The sequence below is a fragment of the Melospiza georgiana genome, chromosome 8 (assembly GCF_028018845.1).
Source record: "Melospiza georgiana isolate bMelGeo1 chromosome 8, bMelGeo1.pri, whole genome shotgun sequence".
NCBI lineage: Eukaryota > Metazoa > Chordata > Aves > Passeriformes > Passerellidae > Melospiza > Melospiza georgiana.
In genome coordinates, this window is record NC_080437.1 from 7,891,125 (window position 1) to 7,915,582 (window position 24,458).

The following is a 24,458-nucleotide window of genomic DNA, read 5'->3' on the forward strand; positions in this document are numbered from 1 at the left end:
AGCTGTTTATGTACAGCCTGATCAAAGTACTTAATGACAGGGTTAATTTCTACGTATAATGAGGAAGTCAAGACAGGAGACAGGTACTGTGTAATCGAATTTTTCATTTTGGAATTTGTTTCTCTTCATGTAGGGCTTAGCTTTGATTTTTATTACCATTAATATCTGTATTTACTGTTATTTCTAGTTTCTCAGATGAGCTAAACCTACTGCAGAAATAGGCACTGAATTGTTCCAACAGCTTCTATGAAAGTATGAGGATCAAGTAAAAAGAGTCTATAACTTCTTTACAGCCAGACCTCAAAGTACAGTTTGGTTTGGAGACCAATAAAACTGCACTTCTTTAACAGTCTACTGAGACATCTAATCCTCTTCTTTTGACTCAATAGGTACAGGCACAGACACCAGACACGGATGCTTAGATATCTCTGTAAGCAGCCAGAGAGACAAAGAATATGTTAAAATCTGGAAATCTTATAGTTTATGAAATGTATGTCTTCAGCAAGACTTTGCAGACATAAATTAATCCCAAGAGAATCCCTTTGAAATAGCTGACATTGAAAATGAATTGTTCTCCTTTTTCTGGAGATGGAAATGGTGCATTAGATCTGCATTTGCCATGCTTATTTTGGTTTTCATTTTTAGGTGCACTGAGGGCTGTAAATATTTCTGGACATTGAGAAATCATGGGGTACAGAAGTGATGGAGGCCTTACAAAACCCATCTCTGGGGTAGCCAGCTTCAGGAATCAAGCTGCAAGTGGGGATGACATTAAATCTCGGTAAATCCACACTACCCTGCATCCATTGTTTTTCTCTTTTTCTAGCACTCTGTATTTCAGAAAAATAGGGATTTAAAAGTTCATGCTAAATTCTCTGGACCACTGTTATACAAGTTTCCTTACGGCTGAGGTAGAAATCCTCCTTTGTGAGGAGAGTGTGCACCTCTATTAGCACCACTGTGCAAGCTGTAGTTTGCAAATGCGGTGGGAGGCTTTGCTCATGCTAATTTGGGCTCAGTCATGCACCTCTTTTCCTCTTTTACATGCAAATAGCAGCTGTGTCAGTCTCTGGGATGCCTGCTTGTTCCTTTAACGGAGAGATTCCAGTTCATACCTTCACCCAGTGCATTTGTGCGTGGGCAGGGGTATAGCGCACTGGTACAGTTGCTGACAAGGGAAGAGCTGTGACGGAGGTTGGAACAAGTTAGTGAAATAGAGAAGTCTTGAAAGAAGACACTGAGCTTTTCTTGTATGTTTTCATTTATTAAAAAAAAAAAAAAAAAAAAAAAAAAAGAAAAAAAGATGTGGGAGTGGAGAAGAGCAGAGATCTACACAAAATGAGAATCCATAATCCTGCCCCCATAAAAAGGGATCTCTTGACTCTCTCGAGTGCCAGAGAGATCCATTTCTTTCTTCTAAATGGCTGTGGGCTGAGTGCAGCTGCTTGGATTCCTCATGGTGGTGCCCTGGTGCTGAGGGAGCTGGGCTGGTGAGCTGTCCTGTGCAGGCATCATGCTCCAGAGGGTCCCTGGCCTTGCCAAGCCACGGGCTGTCCTGTGCTCTGCTCTCCCAGGGTTTTACGTGGTGGTGTGCAGCACAGCTGCCCTGCTGGGAAGACAAGGAAGTTCATTTGCTTGGACCAACAGGCAAATTGAGTATAAAGCATGATGTTATATATGATGTTATTTCTTCCTCTGTCTTCAGCCTTCTCCTCTGCTTTATGATTATGGCTACCTGAACCTAGCCATCACCTTCCTTTTCCTCTCCTGCTCTTGTCACAGAAGTCAATGCAAAATTAATCAGGTGAAATCATTTCTATGACATCACTTCTGATGCTGTTGAGTTTACTGAAGAAAGTTGGTATTAATACCATGCAGGCCACAGAATGTAAGTGTTGTATGTGGAGCAGTTTAAAAGAATGTTTCATTTAAGGTGCAAGGATTTCCAGAAGTTTGGAGTACAAAATTTTCTAAGAAGGTCAGCTCAGAAAAATATTATATCCCTGTGAAGTTCTCAGTTAAATCTGTGGGCAGCTTGTCACAAGGGTTCTCAGAAGATGGCAGCTCATCTATTGGAAAGCTCTGGCCCATGTTTGTTTTCTCCCCCCAAAAGACTGCTCTGATGTTAGTGCCACAGATTCAGGACTCAGTGTATAGCCAGGATCCAGTTTGCATTTGCTTCCTTGTGTAAAATGATAACTGTGAGATATGTCTCTGACCTGTTTTATTATCTACTTTATCATATTCCCTGTGTGTGTGTGTGCAGGTGGCAGAGGTGGGATCAGGGATAGAAACACATGTGCATGCATAGTAATGGCATCAAAGTGATTCCATCTTTGTGTAGGAAAGGCCCTTAAACCCCTCTCTAGCCTGTCCACTGATCCATGGGGAAACAAGGCTGTGACCTGTAGAGTTTCACTGACTTCAGGTTTGACAACACTACATTAAGTGGGTAATATATTGTGACACAACAGGATAGAATTCTGGCCCTAGTAATGACTGTGGATTTTGGTATTGATTTTGGAAGTATTTTAGGATTTCAGCTGTAGAAATTAGTGGCAAATTCCACAATGAAATAATCTAGCTATTTCCTATCAAACAGGCTCTTCAGCAACATGACTATTCCAGAAAATGCCTTTCAAATGGAACATCTTGAGCTATTGACCCCACAAAGAAATACACGCATACAATAGAATCACTTCCTGTCTATTTAACATTCACGTGTAACAATGTGGGTGGGTCTGGTTATGTTGCTCTCCACCATAATGACAATTTATCCAAACCAATTTGTTGCCTGGCCTAAATTTTGCAAAAACACCTGGTCTTTAAAGCCTTTTGAGAAAGGGTGATATTTGCACCTGACATGTCCACAAGTAACTTAGATCAAGTTATTGATCGGGCCTGTGTATGTCGCTTTCCAGTGGGAGGATGAGATGGAGAGGCCAATCCGTTACTGCAGCCATCTACCACTGGAAAGCAATAGCACTAATGATACAGCTTTTCAATAGCTGATTTATATTATCCTGCAGGCAACAAGAACTCATGATTTTGTCACTGTACTGTTAAAAGGAACACTCCCAAATGCTGGCAGGCCCCAAATCTGACCCACTGTAACGCAGCTGCTGTGTTATGAGCTGGGGAAAACTGAACAAAACCCCACAAGTCCTCCAGAGTATGGTCTGGACAAGGTCTTTGCTCACTGGGCAGTGGATCTTGTGAGCCCCCAGTTCATGAAAGGCTCATTCTAGGGAGTGATTCCTGTTAAGGTTTGCTTTAGTTCTATCAGTTGTTCCCTGGCATTGTGCTACCCAGAGGGGAGGATGGAGTTACAGTTGTTTCTCTGGGCAAATACTGCTCTTGGAATCTCAGTGACTGACTGCTGGTTTGGTGTTGATTAATGAGAACTATGTGTCCGTGGCTATAAATGAGAGGCTGATTTCCCTCTTCTTCCATCTAGTGATAGGAGTAGCTTGGGCACCACAGAGGAACGTGTGCAGAATCCAGCACGGAGCAGAGCTCCTGAGGGAGAGAGCAGCAGCAGTGAGGAGCTGAGTTTGCAGGAGAAGGCTTTTGATGAGCCATGCAAGAGCTGGTCTGGGCAGTCAGTGGGCACAGCCCCATCCTCTCTTTGGGTCATGTTTGAACATGGCTACAGTCACATCAGCTCAGTGAGGCTGAGGTCTTGTTTTGGGCACTCCTATCAACAGCCATGAGGGAAAGGTTGTGTGAGAGCAGCCAGGCACTGAGACAGGGGAATGGAGATGTCGTGTGGAGCTCTGCATGCTCAGATGGGCTGGCCTGCAAGGACAAGCATTGTGTTTTCTGGACTTGTACACACCCTGTTTTCACACAAATATTTCATGTAGATTTGGAAAATGCAATAGCTGCTGAGCGTATTTTACACAGTCACAGCCTAGTGACTGAAGGATCCACTAATTAAGAAGCCTCTAATTAGGCTTTTAAATGATAAAATGTAATGGCTGTAGTGCAGCTGTTGTAAACTATAGAGTAAATTATATCCAGTTGAAAGAGGCCTTAATTATGTAATTATATAACATACTCTAAAGACTTAGAAAGATAAAAGAATTTTTAGTATCTGCAATTAAAAAAAACAAGGGAGTAACAATAGAGCTCTTAAACCAATGAAAGCAAGGAAATTCAAAGTTAATCTGAAAAGCTGTGCTGGTACTTTCTTTTATTCTCATGTTGTTCTAATTTTTGGAGGGTTGTTTTTGTTCTTTTTGTTTTCATGATGGAGGAGATAAAGAAGTATTCTCAACCAGGAGTTTATGTCCCCTGCTTTTGTTTTTCTTGCTTTTATAGGTCCACGTACAGCATTGATGATACTCAGCAAACCTTCTGAGGCTTCATTTTTGCAGAAATCCCTAGCAAGAACACACTTATTAGCCAGCTTGTCTCCTTGCATTCTGATTTACAGAATGGTTGGTTGTTACACATGATTTTCTGAAGTCAACAGGACTCAAATGTTGGTCACATTTGGCCCTTGGAGTTTAGGCCACATCTAGCCTGCATGTTTTTGGTGCAATGTTGGCAGCCATTTTCCATGCTGGACTTACCAAGTGGAGGAAAGGGTTTGGATATATCTGAGGCAATTCAGCTAAGTGGAGATTGCCCTCTAGGCTTCTTTTTTACAGGCTTAGTTCTGCTGCACTGAAACAGAGGAGAATTTAGCCCTTGCCCACACTGGGGCTGGGCCAGACTCCAATCTGCTTAGCCCTTAGACACCAGCACTCTTCCCCTCAGCCCAGCTCTGCCTGACAGTGCCGCCTTGGGAACCTCACCAGCTCTGTCTCCAAACCTGCATCTGCTCTCAGCCCCCCTTCTTACCCAGCCCTGTCTGCTGCTCTTCCTTGCCATCTCCAATCACTGCTGATGTACTGCAGTGAGCAGATGCCTCTTGATAGAAAAAAGGAAAGATGTCTCTGATGTGAGCCTGGTGGCTTTGCTCATCTCTTGCCAGTTCTTTTCGTTTCTTCAATTACTGCTCCTCAGGACAAGGGCTGTGCTTTTTGTGTCTGTGAGCTGCAACCATGTAGAAGATACAGGCTGTAGGCTGGATTGTGGAGAGAGCTTTGCTCCTACAGCTGTTCTTAGGGGCTGGCCTTCACAGCTGCAGGACCAAGCACCCCATGACAGCCAAAGGAGTAGTGCTTTTCTTGCTTATTCCAGCCACATCCAAGTATTTTTATCTGGAAATGTCACAGTGAGGGAAATAAGGAATACAGATCTCATAGTAAATTTTTATGGCTGATTAATTAGCCCAAAGAGTATTAAATTGTGCTAATGTAGTTTGCCTCTTCGATGCTGTCTTTTGACTTCAATGGAACTAAATACATGCTTAAAGTTAACTACATGCCTAAGTGCTGTGGTGAATCGGGGCCTAGGGCATTAATTAGAACTTGGCTCAGATTTACTTTCAAGGCTTTTCCCCCTCTTTTTTTTTTTCTTTTTTTTACTCTTCAGCGCTCAGCAGTTTAATTGGTATGCAGATGTTCCCCTTTATTGCTGGCAGAGGCCTCTGTCACTGTTCTGAAGGTACTCAGACTTCAAGGCTGGTACAGTGGGCAGGAAGAAACCCCCCCTGAGGGCTTTCAAGCTTTGTGGGAAATAATGATATATGAGACAGGGATTCCTTTGGAACCTGAAGGGAACATGACAGACAGAATAATATGGGAGGAAAACATTGTCTTCACAATTGAGACTGATGGTCTCATCTTGTCTCCTTGTTATTGTTACCAACCAAGACTGAGATGAGCTTTCTTATGAAGAACTTCATTTTGTGGCAGGTTCTGTATGTTGGGCACACTGCGCTCAGTGGTAGCTTTCCATCCAAAGTACAGATATTGACAGGCTCTGAGGAACCCTTTGAGGTGGTGGTTTAGCTTAAAACCTAAAATTCCTTCCAGCATTGAGATGCATTTTGTCAGGAATGACAGTTGCAATTTGATAATCTTTTACCACTTTGCCTGCCCATGTGAAGAGTTGTTGGGCACAGGAGTGTCAGCTTTATGAATCAGATTTTCTCACACTTTATTAATTTCACTTTCCAGTGGTTAGTGCATGTTTTAAAGAGACAATTGATTTGTACGGATCTGTGTAGGATGGAGCAAAGCTGGAACTAAAGCAGGAATGCAAGTTGACAGCAATGCAATAGCTCTAATTGACAGACACCAAAGGCACTATTTAAAGCAACATCTCCTCTGATGCTTAGGTTAAAAATGACCCTCAGTTTGTCCTCAGGTTGCTATGTCCAAAAAGAAATGCTTTTATGTGTGCTCGTTTCAAATGGATTAGCCAAAAAATCAAGTGCTCGTTTTCTATACTTTTATTTTCAAGTTAGAGATGATTCAAACTGCTCTTGTGCAAGGTACTGGAAGATGGCAGTTTCTGAACTCCTCCAGTGTAAAAGCTGTCTTTCAGGGGATGCTTTGCACATGTGAGATTTCTGTTAGTATTTTTTGGCACCCACAGTTTGCATTCCAGCTAATGAGGAAGAAGGACTAATACACATAGTGTATGTTGTGGGTGCAAAAATGCAAATAGAAATTACACCCAGCGTGGAAAGAGCTAGGAAAATGTACCTTCTTGCATGTGAGCAGGGCAGGTTAGGAAACATCATCTTCCTTTTACAATTGTCTGTTACTCTTTACATTTCTGGAGAACTGGGATCTTGCTGTTAATCTTACAAAAATAGATGCTGTGGTGAAGCCTCAGGCATGAATAAAATTGGATGTTAATCTTAAAGCAGATTTTTTACAGCTATGCACTCAGAGCAGTGAATCCAAATGATTTTGGAAACTCTGTGGTTTTTACTTATTTAGATCAAAATGCTGTGAGGAAAAAGGTCAGTGGCACAGGTACATATTGTAACATTTGGGGCTGCTGAAAGTTGGGCAGATAAGCACAGCAAATATTAGACATCTGACTTGACACAAATAATAGGCAAAGCTGAAAAAAGCCTGCTGACAAGAGGAGTGGGTGTTGGTGGGTGACTTGCTGCAGTTTTAGAGCTGTTAAGTGTAGGTTTTTTAGCATTTTCATTATTTAAAAGTGGAGTGGTAGTTTCTTCACTCCTTCTGAAAAGTTACTAATTTACTCTGAAATATAGGGTAAGCCACAATGATTTAACAGATTTGTAATGTGCTTTAGAGTGACTTTAAGTAAGATACCCTCCTTCTCTCTGAGCTTCCCACTGTCTCAGCTCTGCCCTCACTCCTTTCTCTGTGTACATCTGCACCACAATGCAAAGCAAGGGCTGCCCCATGCATGACTATCATCTGTATCCTGTGTCAGCTGGAGGGCCTGCATGGCTGTGACCACTGGTGCTCATGCAGCTTTGCCTCATTGCCAGGGTTCAGAAAGACTGCCAGGCTGAGCTGGCTATGTTTGGATATTGGGAATAGCCAGGCTGAACTGGCTATGTTTGGATATTGGGAATGGCAGCTTGGACTGTGGAGTGGTTCAAAAGCTGTGCTCTGCAGGTGGACAGCCCTTTCTTGGAGGAGCCCTGACATACAGAGCCTGCCTTTTGCCTGATGCCTGGAAAGTGCCTAGTGGAGCCTGGCCAAGGGCTGGGATTAAGGTCCCCAGGATATTCCTGGGATACAGGCAGCATTAATTAATCTGTGGTCCTCTGTGTCTGGTTCAGAGAAAGCAGCTGGGTTGTATTCCTGAGGGGCTGTCCAAGAAGGGAGGCAGCTGCAGGGATGGAAGGTGCTCAGGACATTCTCTTCTGTTGTCAGGCTGGAAGGGTCTCAGCTGTGCCATGGCCACAGCTGTGCTGAGGAGCCATGCCTATGGCAGGATGCTTCAGCTGCAGGCCTTTTGCATGGATGGTGTTTATTCTGGTGCCTGGCTGAGAAGGAGCTGGGCCTGCATTTACTCAGAGATCTCTAGTGGTTTGTGGTAAGGAATTGGGACCTGGGGCTGAAGCCACAACCTCCAGGACCAAACCACAGACTTTACACAGCTGCCAAGGCCTGCCCATTTACCTCCCCTGCTGAAAGTCTGTCATCACACAGCTCTTGCACTTCTCTCTGCTGTGGTCATTATTGGTGGAGGGAAGAATCTGTTTTGTTCAATATAGTAATGATGTCTAGCTCAGTTTAATTTTATTAGCTGCTGCTGATTTGTTCCTATTCAGTGCATCCATGGATTTGTTTAGTGTAATGTGGAGGGGTGTGGGTCAGAGACAGAGACAACACACATTCTATGGTCCTTGTGACAAACAGCCCTGAGTTTATTCCCACAGCTCCTTTTATAGGAACTCAAATTTCCCTAGGAATGGGATTCATTGAGGTCTTAGCACCATGCAGCTCTCTGGCCAATGATACATCTGCATTTAGGGCTGAATGACCCTGGCTGGGGGTCCCTGTGTAGATTTGAATCCAACCTATCCTTGCCCACCCAGGGACTGTAATGCTGCAGTTTAGTATCAATAATCAAGGCTAGGAATCTTGAATGGAAAGCTAGGTGAAAATTCTGAGTTTGTGGAGGACTCCAGGATTTGTTTTGCTCTTCTTTGTTTCCCTGTTCTGGGAGGTGTGAAGTACACTTGTCCATTCATAACTGGAACTATTCAAGATGAACAGGCCTGAAAGGGCACTATAAGTTTCTCGTGCTGTCTGGTGTAGTAAAGGTCTTGTCTTCCAGCAAACATTATGAATGAAAGCTTTTGTTACAAGGAGAGGTGGTAAGTTTGTGTGCTCAACTTCTATTTGGAAGAATATTTTGATGTGAAACCTTTCTTTTTCCAGAGGTTTGAGCCAACTGCTTTTGATCTGGGAGCTTACAGAATGGGTAAGTGCAGCTCTGTTGGGCTGGGTAGATGTCACCCTCAGGGATTTGTGCATGGATCTCTCCTTGGCCTGAACTGGAGAAGGGCAAGAGTTTGTTCACTTTTACTTTCTGTCCCTGAGAAAAATGAATGCTGTTCTATAAAGCTATAATTTCTTCCCAAGCAGATGATGACTAAAGAAGGCCTGAACTGAGTAAAGATAATCTTATATTTACTTGAAATGAATGTAGCTCATAACTCTTATTTTAGCACCAATCTGGAACACTACTGTGAGCAGATTTACGTCTGCCTCTTCCCTACCTTGGCATTCTGGCATTTATGCACTCACTGCACTGGTAGTGCACATTCTTGCAGTGACACTTGGGAGTTTAATGAAGCCCAAGTGTCTGAAAGGTGAGTAGGTAAAAGGTAGATACTTTGAGATCCACCCCTTTTTCTTTTGTGTGCTCCACAATCTTATTTTAGTTCTTAAATATAGTTTCATTCTTCTGATACTAAGAGTCAGCCCTGATTTCAGTATGTGAATCATCAGGAGAGTTATTAACTATTTTCTAGTTGCATGGTCCTTTGTTGCAGCACTGAAAATACCTAACTTCAACCATGTGTTTTTAGACTAGATACTCACAGGAAGTCTTTTCTGTGATTATAGAAGAGAACATTTAATCTGGAAGTCATTGAGAGAAACCAATAAAGAATTTCCTTGATGTGATTTTTGGAGTTACTTGCTGGAATTGAATTGCATGGTTTTGGGTATTGGAAATAAGGGCACTTGAAAGCTCTAAGAAGCTTAAATGTAGATGATAATGAAAATGTTATTGGTATTTATAGGTCAGTTGATAATGTCAGCATATTAAAGTGATATGAAATATCTCCTTGATTTCATGGACAGTGCATTACTTTATATAGTTTATTGTAATAACATGATCCTTGATATACACTGATGATAAGTTTAGCTTTATAAAAATTTTTTTAGTAATCCAATTGCCCTGAAATGCCATATCAAAAGTATGTTTATTACAGAACAAGAACAGTTGCTCTCTGCCTGTGTTATCTCTATGAAAGCAACCTAAGCTAAGAAAGCACATTTGGGAAAAACGTGCCAAGCAGAGGTGGTTGGGTTTTTTTTCTTTTGTTAGACTTCCTGGGAACATTCATTAATAGTTGGAAATGTGGTCTTTCAACTAAATTTCTTTCACCCAGATTATATGCAAATTGCAGAATTCTTCAAGCATAAAGTCATATGCCACGAGTATGATATTAGCATTTCTTTTAATAAAAATAACTTTGAAATAGGTACCTTGTTTGGTGAATTGCCTTCCTTATCATTCATCACTGTGTAACATCTTTGTAGAATGACAGTAACTGGAAGGAAGGAAGGAAAATACTGGACAGTGTTTCTTAGAACTGGGATTGGCAGAGGTGTGCCTTTCTGGAAAACAAATGCTGATTTTAGTTCTTTATTTTGTCCTGGCCTTTTAATGCTGTTGTGTACTGAAAGAAAAGAATAAAAGTGAGCACTAGATGAGCTGTGAGTTCCCTTTGGACCAGGCTTTGGGAGTCTATACTCTGACACGTATTTTGGGGTTACTTTATCCCGAGGGACTTTATTCACAAAATCTCAGAACATATTCTTCCAATAAGATTTCACATAGTTCGATAAATGTTTGGATAAATTTCATACCATCTGATCAAAGCAGACAATAGTTCTTTCTTGAGGAACTGAGCTTAAGTGAAATGCTCATTTATGTTGGTGGAATAATAATTAAGAGTACAAGATCCAAATCAGTGCTTTGTTATTTTGTTGCAGGAGTAGGCTGAATCAAGCCTCTGTCAAGAGCCACTGCTGAAATACTGAATTAAAATATCCAAGACCAGCACATCAGGAGGATAGCCTTCTGCCAAGAATGGTGTGGAGGTATACCTTGTTCACAGAAGATCTGGAAACATCCTCAGACTTGGACAGACACGGTGCATCCTCAGAAGGCAGACATGTTGTGCTCTCTGAGCGCTGCACACTCTGTGTTCATGACTGATGGAAATAATGCCCAGTTTTGGGGGAGCTTGATGGTATGGGAGACAGTCACAGCAGCTCTAATAGAGTGGTTTATCACTTTCTTGTGGAGCCAGGTGCAGCTTCTGTTCTCTTTTGCACCCACAAATCTGGTATAATATTAATTAGATTGTTGATTGTCATTAGGTTTCATTAGTGAAGATCCATAAAACAAAAAAAGGGAATGGTTCCATAGTCATGCTAAAACTTGGTATGTCATTTATACAAAAGGGGGTGAACAGAGATTGGTAACCATGAAACACTACTTTTCCAGAAATATGAAATGTTTAGGTAAAATATCTAGGTAAAATCTAACAGAAAATTGATTGCTGCCTGATAAAATGGTGTCTCTTCCCTTCTAAATAGGTTTGATCATTTCCTTTGTGCAAGCCCTGCACCTTCACCTAGATTCCCTCCCAGGCTGCTGCAGTGGATCTGCTCACCAAGGGAATTTGTCCCACTGGATTCCTTTTTTTTTTTTTTTTTTTTTTTTCTGTGCAGTTGAATGAAAAGTGTGTGCCTTTTGAAGAACAGCAACTGAAAGAAATATTGATGACTGCCAGGGCATCTACAGAAAAAGATAAGAAAATTACTCTAGTACAACAGTGAAAACAAAGGGGCTTTGTTAACACTTTCTTGTAGGTTGTATATATTAATAGTAACAAGTAAAGTTTTGTATTTTTTCAGAGAAACACACAAGGCCTTGAATTGTATTGTTTTAATTGCAACTAACTGAATGAATTAAGTGGAAAATCGCACACAGTACTTTGATTGTCTAATTCTCTGTATGTGAGGCTTTGGGAACAGTTTGTTATTCTAAAAGAACAGCACTAACCAGAAATCAGCCAACATGTAATTGCTAGGCTGAGGGGCAGTTTGGGGAAAGCTGATACTTATTTATACATTATTAAATAAAATCACATAATATGAGGATCATCTCTCACTGCCTCCACACTTCATACATTACTCATCTTCCTAAATTTCATGGTTTTGTACTCCCTTAGTACATTGCTGCTTATAACCAGTGCAGGCATCAAAACCACCCACATCCAGGAAAGGAGATGCCTGTGCATTTGTTATGATGGCAGATTTGGTTATCGGACTCATCAAAGATTACAAACCTTCAGTTCAAGGAAAGGGATCTTGACTCAAGTTTTAAAGGTTGTTTTCAGTACCTAAAATACACCCGGGCACCTGGGACTGTTCAGGTGGCTGAAACTCTGGCTGGTGTTTCCACTTGACTATGTACATTTAGAGATTCACAGTCAGCCAGTAACCTAAATAGAAGGCTTAAGAGCAATTTTGGCATTCAATTTGACAGAGTTCCCAAAAAACAAATTGTTTATGTAATTCCCATCAGTTTTGGTAAGAATCAGGTAACTTCTGGTTACCTCCAGGGATCCTCACTGCTCACTTGTACCTTACTCCCATAGGAAACAGCCACTTGCAAGACACAGAGAGGAGATAGATGGTGATGGGACTCATGGAGAAGGTAAAGTAGTACTTAGTTCTCAGTGGTTTTGGCTATTTCAGCTCTCCTGGAGGATGGATGGAGCTGCCATTTGTTCCTTTAGCACAAATTTGAGGGCTTTCTTCTTGGAAAGCAAGGTCTATTTCAGAGGACACAGAAGCAGTGTCCTTTTGCCATGTAACAAGGGATTGGGTAATTCTGGCCTCACAAGTGAGATGAATGTCTTACAGACCAAGAGGCTCTTGGTGATCTGCAGCAGAGGGTCTGTGGATGGGAAGGTGTGCCAGCACCTGGGGAGATGGCACTGCTGGACACATCTTTGGACTTGCTGAGCTGCTATATGCAATGATATTCATGCTGTACAAACAAACCCCACGATTAAACCTCTTAAACACTGTTTATGCAACCTCAAAATGGTAGAGGCTTGATTTTGTTATTTCATCTTCAGGCTTGTTGAAATTTACATGTCCACACTGAAGTGGTGTGAAGATTAAATTGCTAATCCTAGTTACCAGTATAGACTGTTGCACAGAAGGTGCCTGAGAGGTGGAGCTGGGCAGCGTTCAGCTTTGCACAGCTCTTGCCAAGAGTTATTTGGTATCCCTGTCACTGTTTTTTGAAGTCCAAAAATATTTTTCCCCAAATAACCTATTTTTCTGCAAGGGAACACAGCTGCATTTATGAAAGGTCTTGGCTTTTACAGTAAGTCTGGTTTGTATCGTTTCTTCTCTCTATGTATGTTGTCTGCATAAGTACCAACAGTCATAATGAAAAACACAGTTTTGTTACAGGAATTTTTAACAGTGGTTTTCAGTAGTTTAGAAAACATTGGAGCTACTTCCAACAAATGAAAAAAATCAAAACAAAGCAGCTTTGAAAATGCTGATACATTTTGGCAGATAAATCTTTGGGTTTCACCCTGCTCTATTATTCTTTCTGTGATACTAAAACCAACATAAAGCATTATTGATTTCAACCAGCTCTACAGAAGATACCATATGGCTTTCACCCCACTGTCCCCTGCACTGGGGGACTAAAACTCGGCTGTGCTCTTGTGCAGCCTTTGGCTGGGTGTTCTGAGACAGTTTCTATTCAGTGCTTGTGTGCAGTGTTAAAGCTGTCTTCACTGCACCTCTTTTTCCAGCATGACATAGGAAGTTTCCTGGCTTGAATTCTCAATCACAAAACTCATATGGGAAGCACTCAAAATGTAAGCCCTTTCAAACCCTTGTGAGTTCACAGCATTTAAAGATAAGAGCACAGTATTGCCAAGAAATGTGTCTTGTTGAGGCCCACAATTGACTTTATCAAAAGAAGGAATCTTATTTTTGCCTGCTGCAGATAGAGGTTGAATCTCAAGGCAGCCTAAAGTTAGAGATAGCATCTGGTTCAGATCACGATATGATGAAAGATTCAGGTTAATTAGTATTTATTCTTAGTTGATAGTTATTCCTTTTGGCTTCAGCTAACAAGCAGGAGTTGGAGTCCCACAAAGTTGTGTCTCCTGGGATGAGAGATGAATGAGGGAGACGGTCTCCATGGTGAAAATGTATTTAGGGATGGGAATGTCAGTAAGAAAAACTGGCCATTGCCTTGGGTTCTGATAGCCTGAAGGGAGGATGCTCTGAGGGATGACTCAGTGCCAGCAGGGAGGGTGGGATGTAGGCATGGACTGAGGCACCCCATGGGGCCATGGACAGGGGGAGGTGCCCTGGTTCCCTGCTCGATACAGTGTCCTCACATGTCCCTGCCCACACAACCCCTGTCCGCCACCAGTTGCCCTAACTGGGTGGTTTTGGCCGCAGGGAGCAGTCAGGGAGCAGCTGTGGAGAAGGTGGCTTCTCAGAGCTCCTCCAAGGCTTTCAGTTCCCCTTTCTTGCCACTGTTTCCTGCAGCACCACACAGGCTCTACCAGCAAAAACACCACATCACAGTGTAAGGGCAGCTGTTCATCTTAGAATTGTTTTTTTCCTGAGGTCTCCTAATTGCTCATGCAGCCAGGAGGAGCCTACCAGATGAAGAGCAGCAGATCCCATTTTTTTTTTTTTTAATCACTGTTAGTGTCCAGTTGGAGTTGAGACATTTCTAGCAGGATGGCCTATGTATCTGGGCAGAGTTGCTCTCCTCCAGTAACCTCGTGGACTGTTTTGTTCCCTCAGACACTCCCAGAGAAGATAATTTCTACATTGGTGGGAATTCTCTGACTTCACAGGTTCCAGTGCAAGGGCAGTGCTATAGTGGGCAGGCACTGGGCCTCCTGCCCCACAGCCATAGGGCTCCCCTTTCCCGCTCTCTCACGGGACAGTCTGGGTCACCCCAGCAGGTGAGGCTGCTGGTACAGAGGGCTGTGGGGAGGCCATTCCTGTCCTGAGGGGCTGAGGCGATGGCTGGAGGGCTGTGGGTGTCTCTTGGCTGAGGTGATGGCAGGAGGGCTGTGGGTGTCTGTGGGCTGAGGCGATGGCCGGAGGGCCGTGGGTGTCTGTGGGCTGAGGCGATGGCTGGAGGGCTGTGGGTGTCTGTGGGCTGAGGCGATGGCTGGAGGGCTGTGGGTGTCTGTGGGCTGAAGTGACGGCAGGTGGACTGTGGGTGACTCCAGGCTGAGGCGATGGCGGGTGAGCTGTAGGTGACTGTGGGCTGAGGTGATGGCAGGAGGGCCGTGGATGTCTCTGGGCTGAGATGATGGTGGGAGGGCTGTGGGTGTCTGGGCTGAGGCAATGGCTGGAGGGCCGTGAGTGTCTCTGGGCTGAGGCGATGGCAGGAGGGCTGTGGGTGTCTGTGGGCTGAGGCAATGGCCAGAGAGCCATGGGCCTCTCTGGGCTGAGGCAATGGCCGGAGGGCTGTGGGTGCCTATGGGCTGAGGTGGTGGCTGGAGGGTTGCGGGTGTCTGTGGGCTGAGGTGATGGCAGGAGGGCTGTGGGTGACTCTGGGCTGAGGCAATGGTGGGAAGGCCATGGGTGTCTCTGGGCTGTCTTCATGCCTTGGATCATGATGTGGGTGCATCTGGGCAGCTTTTTCCTTGTGGACATGGCTGCACAGGCCAGCCAGTGTAGATTTGTGACCCTCCCCTGCATTCCTTTCTGGAAGTGTTTACTTTAAAGTCTCAACAAGACCTAAATTAATTCCCTTAATGTGCTTTTGGCCATCCCCTTTCCCCAGCCCTGTGGAGGAGCTGGGGAGGTGCTGGCCCCTGTGCCTGTGTCAGGCAGGCTGTGAGATGAGGCTGAACTTGCAATCCCCCTCCTCATGCTTCTCTTTGCAGGGGCCTCACTGAGGAGCTATGGGGTTGAACAGAGATAGAATAGCACAAACTGGGGTTTTGGATTAAAGAAGGGGGGCAAAAGGACCCCCAAACTTGCACATAGGTAAAATAGGTGGTATTTCTGCCTTGGGAACACCATGGTACTCCCTGGAGAGATTCCTGAACACTGAGCAGCCACCTCGGGGCACAGAGCTGGGCTTTGCAGACCCCTGGTGTCTCTCTGCCTTGCAGCCTGTGGCAGCCAAATAGGAGCCTCAGTGGACAAAGCTTGTTGCTTCTAGCACAGCAAAATTCTAAACTTTAACCAAACCATGCATAATAAATGTTAATAGCACCAATTTCAGTGCTTATGGCATCATAAAGAAACTATTAAAAGAAAGAAAAGCAGGAAAATAGTTTTGTTGCTCATTTAATTGTGGAGGCTTTCTTATATCCTGCTGTGCTGATGATCTGATGATAAAGGCCTATTACCAAGGCTGAATCCCAATTAGGTCAGGTGTGTTCTATGTCATTATAGTCACGAGCATCAGGTGTTTCAGTAGTGCAACAAACTATTTGGGATTAGCAGGGCAGTTCTTTAAGAGTTTGCCCACGTAGAGGCATGGGCTCTTGATTTGGCCACCATTATTGTCAGCATTGCACACTTACATGGCTGCTGTGTATGCAAAGGTGTGGACAGATGGCTTGGAGATCATTAAGCTGAGTTACAAATGGCTCTGTTTCTCCTTTTCCTGCTTCCTTTTCCTGGTCATTAGTTAAATGACTGGAATGTGGGTTAAATAAATACCCACAAACCACCTGTGTCTTTCATTTACTTTCCAGAAAGAAGAGACCAACACTCCTACCTGTTACTTCTGTGATGAAAATGGCAAGACAGCTATGGATCTGCAGTAAACTCCAAGCTATGTGGTAGCTACAGGTAAGGTCAGAAATTAAGCTGTTACTATGAAAAGCCAAAAATTTGGAACCAATTTATTCCTTGTGTTGTTTGTTCCTCATGTTGAGTGCTGGAAAGTAAATTCAGTTTTGTGCTGTGCTCAGACACAGTCCTTTCCATAGACTAAGTGTTCTGCAGGTTCACAGGACAGAATGGACTCTTTTGGAGGTATGAGGAGGCTGGATGAGCAGGTGTGGGACAGGGACTCAGGAAAGCATTGGAGCTGGGTTACAGTTATCAGATGCTAGACTTGAAAGAAGTTCTCAGTGTGCCTTCCTCTTCCCTTTCCTTTCCCATGAAGTCTGAGGCCTTGGATTATTAGCTCCTGCCCTTTGTTGTTCCAAAGACAGGGTGGTCCTCCTGCAGCCTTTGCAGTGTCTGGCAGCTCTGAGAGCACAGACCTGCCCCAGGCCCAAACATGGACATAGTTTTTGGGTCTTAATGTCTAATTATTATAGCTAGTTTTCAGAGGGAGCCTTTTTTTTTTTTTTACTATTAAATGAATATTTATATGCTTTTCTGAACTGTTGTCTCAGACTTTGTATAGATGCAGGAAGAGTGTATTGAATGTTGATAAGTACATACTAAAGAGGATGTGGTTATGTTCACATTTGAAAATAGCTTTTCCACCACAAGGATTAGCATCTACTGCCTTTCTTTAACTGATAACTTTTATTCTTAGTGTCAACTTCTCACAGCATCTCTGGAATATATTTGTAAATATATTTGCCAAAGTTATGTATTGGATAATTCCTCTGTTTCTAGCATGTCTGAAGTGACCACATACAAAATGTAATTAAAAATTACCATGAAACATGAATTGCATGCTCCTATCAGCTTTTAAACATATTACTAGGAAACACTTTTTTCAGGATTTTTACATTTTTTATTTAAACTACTAATTAATAAATTACTAATTAGTAGTTTATTTAAATTACTATTTAAATTTACATTATGAAAATAAGTATATGTACCAAAGGGGACTGGCTAAAAGTATTTGTTTGTGTTAGAATATTATGAAGGATTTTCACACTGGCAGCCATTACAAAACCCAACTAATCCAGGAGTATGGGAAAGCCCGTGGTTTTCACATTGTTGGGGTGTGTGGAAAGGAAAAGATTACAGAAGATGCTTGGGGAGAAATAAATGAGGGGGAAAAGAGGTTGACTTTTTTTATCTGGTGTATTGATTAGTTGACAATTTAGACTATATATATTTCTCTGTCCTCTCTGACTGGTCAGGATTAAAGAGGTCTTGGAAAAGAAGGAAGATGTCTTAGATTCTCAACTATGATGAATTTCCACCTGGTGATTATCATATTCCTTTCTTCATAGAGTGCTAAGTTTTTGATTTAGTTTCCTCTGCAGAGAAATGGAACGTGACAGAAGCAGACATTTACACTATGGTAGGTTTCAGAAAGTCCGTGAGCTTTCAGCACTGCCCTACACAAACACAACACAAATGTTAAAGTGTTTCTTGAGATAATGCCTCACCAATGATAATTTCTGAACTTGTATAAATACTGAAAACACTTGGAAAAATATCCTTTTCCATAGGTTTTCTGCTGATGATTTTGGTTGACTCTACCTTACTATACAAGCATGTTCTTATTGCACACTCTGTAAGTAGAGCCCTCCATAATAATAAAAAATAGCAGGACACATCATACTGTCCTTTCCATCTTTCTTTTGTTTGAGCTTTCTGCCATCTTGGTAGGAAGTCTCCTTTTTATGTGTATTTCTTAATACTTAGCAACTGAATGTAACTTTTGTCTGTTTATGGGTTTTGCAGCATTTGAAAGATGACACTTTCCCACTGCACTGAATACTCTGCTCTTCTGTATGAATGATGTACACAGTGTTGGGGTAAATACGTTATTTTTCACCAGAAATAGGTTCAGTTTCATGAAAGTAGAGAATAGCAGAGGAAATTTGCTGATTACCAGCACAACTTAGGCAGATGCATAACAGGACAGTACAACAAATATGTGCTTTAAAATATTTCCTTTTCTCTCTATAACCTGCTTCTTAACTTTGCTAAAATTCAGCCTGTCAGTGTTGGTACAGTCTTCTTGTTAGCCTTTCCTAGTGTGTTTGGTAAACTGCTGAGCTGAGTGCATTTGGGAGGGTGGACACAATGCTGCTGTCACTGCAGTCTGTGATAGAATGAGAAGTGGTTTTGGAGCAGTATCCTTAGTGCTGCTATTCCCTGTGGAATCAGGAGTGGGCAGATGCTTTAGTGGGCATATAGCCTGCATCATGCTCTATGGATGAGGCTACCATGGTGTGGGGTTACTGTACAGGCAGCAGTCCCCTCCAGTGCTGTGAGCCCTGCATTGTTTGGGAAAAGGTAGAAGAGAGGAGGTGCACAATCTGCCATCCCCTTACTAGGCTTTCCTGTCTTTAAGGAACCATCAGAGCAGCCCATTACTTTAAGGTGTTGCCAGTACATCACCCTGGAGAAGATGGGTGTCTCATTTGAAACATACCACTTTCTCTTTTCAAAGATCTTTCTCCAAGCCTTGTGGACTGAATGCTTCTGTCCTCACCAAGGAACTACAGAAATACTCAGCTGTGCAATCCCCTCTCCCTCTCCATATTCTTGGGAGAATGATGGACAAGGAATTCCAATAAAACTGCTCTTTTGCTTAGGTGGTCTGTTGATTTCTGTTTCTCCTGGCTGATTTATGACCGGAGATAGCTCAGGGATGCCACTTGCTCGGTTTCTCGGCTATTTAGGTGGCCTGGAAAGGCCCAGGGTGGCCTTGGACAGCCCGGCGCTTCAAAGGACGAGGAGAGACTTCTGATCTTGTTTTGGTCTCGGTGTTTATTAATTGTTTATCTAAAAGATTTTCTTTCAGCCCGACAGAGGTCTGCTCAGCAGCCAGCCATGAGCACACTGAGAGCCCCCAGGGCGGTCACTTATCTTTATACCCAAAGTTACGTGTACAATATTTATCATTTTTCCCCAATACCTTCTACCCTTATTAACCGGTGCACTTCTAGTAATGACCAATCCCAAAGTGCCACCATCACCACAGAAGATGGAGGCCAAGAAGAAGAAGAAGGAGGACAGGACACGCCCCAATTCCTCCATCTTACTTCTTTAGACCCCCCTGTACAGAAATCCTAAACCCTGTGTTTTGCACTCTAATTAACTTATCCCTTCACCATTCACCCCTGTGAAATCCCCCCCATCCTCATACAGGTGTTGTCTCCCGTGTAGGATCAAAGTCCAGCCACCAGACACTGCTGGCAACATTCCAGGACTCCCGAGCCCCCCAAGGGTGGCCTCGGCCACTCTGCACCTCCGTCCTGAGGTGCTGAGATCCCACAGTGGTCAGGCTCTATTTGTCCATATCTGTGAGATCCAAGAGCTTAATGAACACTTGCACTCCTGGGACTCAGGAGTTTACCTTTCGGCCTAGAAAACTTATCCCTGGAAGTGCCCTACTTTTTCACTTGGAGATTGTGGTGTGCAGAATGAAAACTTGTGTTAGAATAGTCATTGCACAGACTTTCACTGAGCTATGAATCCCTCTCCCTAAGTCAAGACACTTCTCCCAATTCTCTCTCTCTCTCCCCCAGCACAACAGAACTGTTTGCTTCAGTAAAACATCTGACAGAGCTGTCTGTTGTGTGGCCCCTACTGTGCCACACCCAACCTGTCCAAGATCTTCCATGAATTTTCTTCATGCTGCTCACAATAGTGAGAGAAAAGTGATAATCAATGGAGAAAGCATTAAAGCAGCTGGGACTTATAGAGCACAGTGAAGGGGCATTGCCAGCACTGTCCTGGCTCCCCAGATGGGATGTCCTAGAAGCTGCAGCTGCTTTCCCATCTTACCTTAACTCTCTGAACAAGGGTGGAGAGGAAGGAAGAAGAGAGAGACATTTCCGCTGTGATTGCAACAGGCAGTGATAGGCAAATTCCCTCTCCTGCCCTGTGACAAGGCTGGTGTTGGTCATAAACTGCTGCAATCCTTATCGGGGCTTTTGGGGCCGCTTTTAAAAATAATTTCATCTTTGCTGTCACGTCTTCCTCCCTCGCTGAGCAGAGACTGACTAATTAGCAGTGGTTCAGTGGCAGATGCTATTGTGAAAAGGGTTTGATGGTGATCTAACTGGGAATAAAATTGTCTTAAAGGTCCAGGCAGACATTTTCTAACCTCTCTGTGATACAGGCTGTGTTGGCTGGTGCATGAAACCAGCCCACACAGATGTGAAGGATGAGCCCTTTTGCATGCAAATGGCTGCTCCTCTTCCAAGGTGGTAACTGTGGCCTTCTAGTTGCATCCTGCACCAGTCCTCACTGGTGTGTTAAAAGCAATGATGGTGTTGACTGATCTACCTAATCACATTTCCTACCAGGAGAATAAAATGCCAGAGTTGATGGTAGTTTGTTACCTGTGTCACTCCTCCAAACACAGTTAGCAAGCAATCAGCTTTGGTTGTTTTCTTCTCAGTCTGAAATCACATTAAATCACATTAGTCATGTAAAAAGCTATACTGTTTTGAAACAAATATTTATCAACATATCCTATGTGGTTTATTTTTAGTCTGCTGATTTGTTTGACTACTATCTCATGACCATGACATTTGTAAACAGTGCAGTGAGGATGTGTCACTGCCCTTTCTGTTGGTATTTTTCTGTTAATTGTTATCAGATTATGAAAATCACATATTGAACCCTAAAGTCTAATTTTCACAATGCAGACAGGAGAGCTATAACTTGAGTTCTTGTGGTTACCTGCTCTTCCAGTGCTTTTTAGTTTGTTTTGCAGAGGAATGATTCAAGTGTGTAAATGTAGAGGACTAGTACCATTTGAGGTGTCTGAACTTCAGCTATTGCTGCAGAGGAGCAGTGGCCTCCCAAGTGCCCTGTGCCACGATCTCAGCCCAGAGAAGACCTTGTAGATGCCCAGAAGTGGCCAAAATGTCTTGGACAACTTGTGAGGCAGTGTCCCTCAGCCCAGGTTTGTGCCAGCTGTTTCCTGTGGGTGTCACCAGGGAGATCCTTCAGCTCCCAGCCATCTGCTGATGCCTTGAGGAGATCCTCATGCCTCCCACTGAGCAGGCACAGGCTCAACCCTCTCAGCTACTCCCCAGCTACTGCATCACTCACTGCAAGCTTGGTGATTTGGGCATCCTACAGAGAATGATGTACATAGGGTGTTTTTCCCTGTGATACTATTTGGGAAAGCTTCCTCACATGTATGAGAAAATACAGTGGTCTTGCCAGCAGAAGTAGGGAAAAGCCTAAAAGTGTTAGGTTAAAACTGCCATGCTTCAATGTGTAATGAATTTGGCTTTTTATACATAACTGAAATATATCTGTGTAAGTCAGCTGTACCCATTGGTTGGAGGCTCCTAGAATATCCAGCAAAGATCAGTGAGCAGTTTGGAGGCACAGGGGCTGCAGCAGTGGTGGGATGTGGGAGGCCACTGAGAGACCCAAGAAAGCAGATTGGCCTCTTGCATTCCTCCTTGTTTCTAATGATAAACTGTAGAGAGAGATTTCCTGCAGTACTTTCTCATACTGAGCTGTTTTTCTCCATAGTAACTTCTGCAGCTGTCACAGGAGTGGAATGAGCTTTGAGACTGGGGGATGTGTTCTCCTCTATCTGAGGTGATGTTCAGGAGTTAGGCTGGAAGATTTTATACACCAAACAAGAGGCTGAGGCCACCAGTGGGGACATTTGTGAATTCTGTCAGGCCTCTCTGAAGGACACAGGTCTGGCAATGCAGCATGGACATCTCATCTTAGGTACTTCTCACCAGCTGTGCCCTCTCAGGAGAGAGGTAGGACATGTCCTGTGTATGGGACTGCTGCCTTCTGCTTGTGCCACTGCTCTCAGGTGCTGTTGTGGCACATCCTTCCAGGCTGCAGAGCAGTGTGACACAGTGGGCTGCTCCATGCATGGCCAGGCTGCCCAGGAAACAAGTTTAACTGACCATGGGTGGTGTTTTCAAAATAAATCAAGGCATCTGTCCCCACTCATCTCTATTTTCATCCTACCACAGATTGCCACACACCTTCTCATCTTGTGTGAGCACCCAGATGTGTCATCCAGACTGTGACAGAACAAGTGCTGTGTCAGAGCAAGTGCTTAATGTGCCTTTTCTAGCCTGGCTGATTTTGGTAAAAATCTGCCCATCTGCTGCTGCAGGGAGGTTTAAGTTCCTAAATCCCTTTATCTGCTTGAAAAAATCATAAGCTGCAGAAATAGAGAACCTAGTAGATGCAACTGCCAGTTATGAGAATGAATGAAAAAAAAAACCCAAAGAAATGATTGAGATGGTCAATCAGTTTGTTGCCTAGGAGAGGAGGATTTTTGGGATGCCAGGGTTCCTGCTGCATTAAAGGTATGCAATGACAGACCAGCAAGGCAAGAGAGAGCCAGAGGGCCCTGTCACTGTGTCATACTGATGGCTTGGTTCAGACCTCAGCTGGGCTGAGTGGGTGGTGTCTATCACCTTTGCCTGACAAACTCCTGGTCACCAAACAGCAAAGTGATTGTTAAAACCCTTCAGAATATTTTATAGGGCATGCCTTTGCCCATGTTTATTGTATTTTTTTTAAACAGGAGTGCTTAGGTAGTCTCTGTTATTTCAGGAGGGAAATCCTCCAGTGTGCCAGCCTATGTGAGATCAGGGAGGCACCTGTGCCAGCAGGGAGATGGGTGCTTGGCACACAGCCCAAACTCTCTTGGTTGATAGGGCAGCCTGACTGGCTCTCCTGCAGTTCCAGCCAAGCTGAGAATGGCAGGAAGAGCCACACTCTACTTCCTGAGGAATGGGGACTTTAAAATTCATGTCAGTGCCATCCTTCAGCTCTGCTTAGCTCAAGATAAATGCTAATTATCAAGGCCTTTCTCAATATGAATGGGCATACATCAACTCCTGAAAAATGGACTTGCTGATTTAGTTAAAAAATAAACAAATCAATTTTGGGGCTTTTGAGCATTTAAGCTTCCTTAAGTAAGCAATAGATTTTTTAGAAGAGAAAACTTACTAGGAGGCAATCCAGTGAGTCCACTAGGAATAGTAGGAGCACTAGGAGACCCAGATTCAAATCTTAGTTTTGCCATCATTTCCCAATATATTCCTAGAAAAAACAACTAAATTTGTTGGACCAGAATTATCTTTCAGTGTATTCACAGTCTACCTTTCAGATAAACCCAAAATGATGGCAAGTTTGTTAAAGCAGGAATAAAATCCACCTTGCTGATGGGGTAATGTGATAACTAACTGGATAAAATGTTTTTGTAGTAGTTTTGTACCACTGAAAAGTCATGTGCTGTGAGTCTATTGCTTGCCTGAAATCACAGAGGAGAATAGCATGTCTTGAAAAGAGCAACTGCTGAAACAACCTTGTAGTGTATCTACACTGATTGAGTGAAAGGATGATTCTGTCCTCATAATCTTAATATTTTTCTTATCTGCTTGCAGTGAACTGATAGGGCTGATGGAGAGGCACTGCCTGATAAGTGCTGGTGCTGTACAGTGAGCTTTTGGTTGTTGGAGGTGGGGTCCCACTCTACCAGGATTAAAGAATAGAGAAGGTCCCAAACAGAGGCACTACTTTTCAAATAATCAAACAAAAAACCACCCAAGTTTTTTGGTCAGTTTGAGGCAGCTGTAGCATTTGTTTCATGGAAACCTCTGGTGATGAGTAAAATTGTGCTCTGTTGATGAAAGCACCTTCTTCCAGAGACCACTGCCTGCTCCTGATCTGTTGCTAATTAGTCTCCACCCTCTGATGCTTAGTCATTGTATTATTTGCCCTTTTCCATGGCTGTTTTTGGCATGGAAACTGAGACAAATATTGCTCCCCTGCTGGAAATCATTGTCATGTCATCAAGTTTACCAGTACCTGTAAGCCCAAACAAAAGGGGAATAGATTTTCTTTTTGGCCAGTGGT

The 24,458-nt window shown here is 43.3% G+C and overlaps 1 long non-coding RNA gene across 1 annotated transcript in view; it reads left to right on the forward strand.

Moving 5' to 3' along the window:
* The first annotated feature begins 8,780 nt into the window (after window positions 1-8,780).
* Window positions 8,781-24,458, forward strand: part of LOC131086583 (uncharacterized) — a 49,743-nt gene continuing 34,065 nt past the window's right edge. Inside the window, exons 1-4 of the long non-coding RNA XR_009114769.1 lie at window positions 8,781-8,820; window positions 10,626-10,733; window positions 11,370-12,360; window positions 16,421-16,517. This is a non-coding gene — a long non-coding RNA (uncharacterized LOC131086583). The remainder of the gene's footprint in view (window positions 8,821-10,625; window positions 10,734-11,369; window positions 12,361-16,420; window positions 16,518-24,458) is intronic.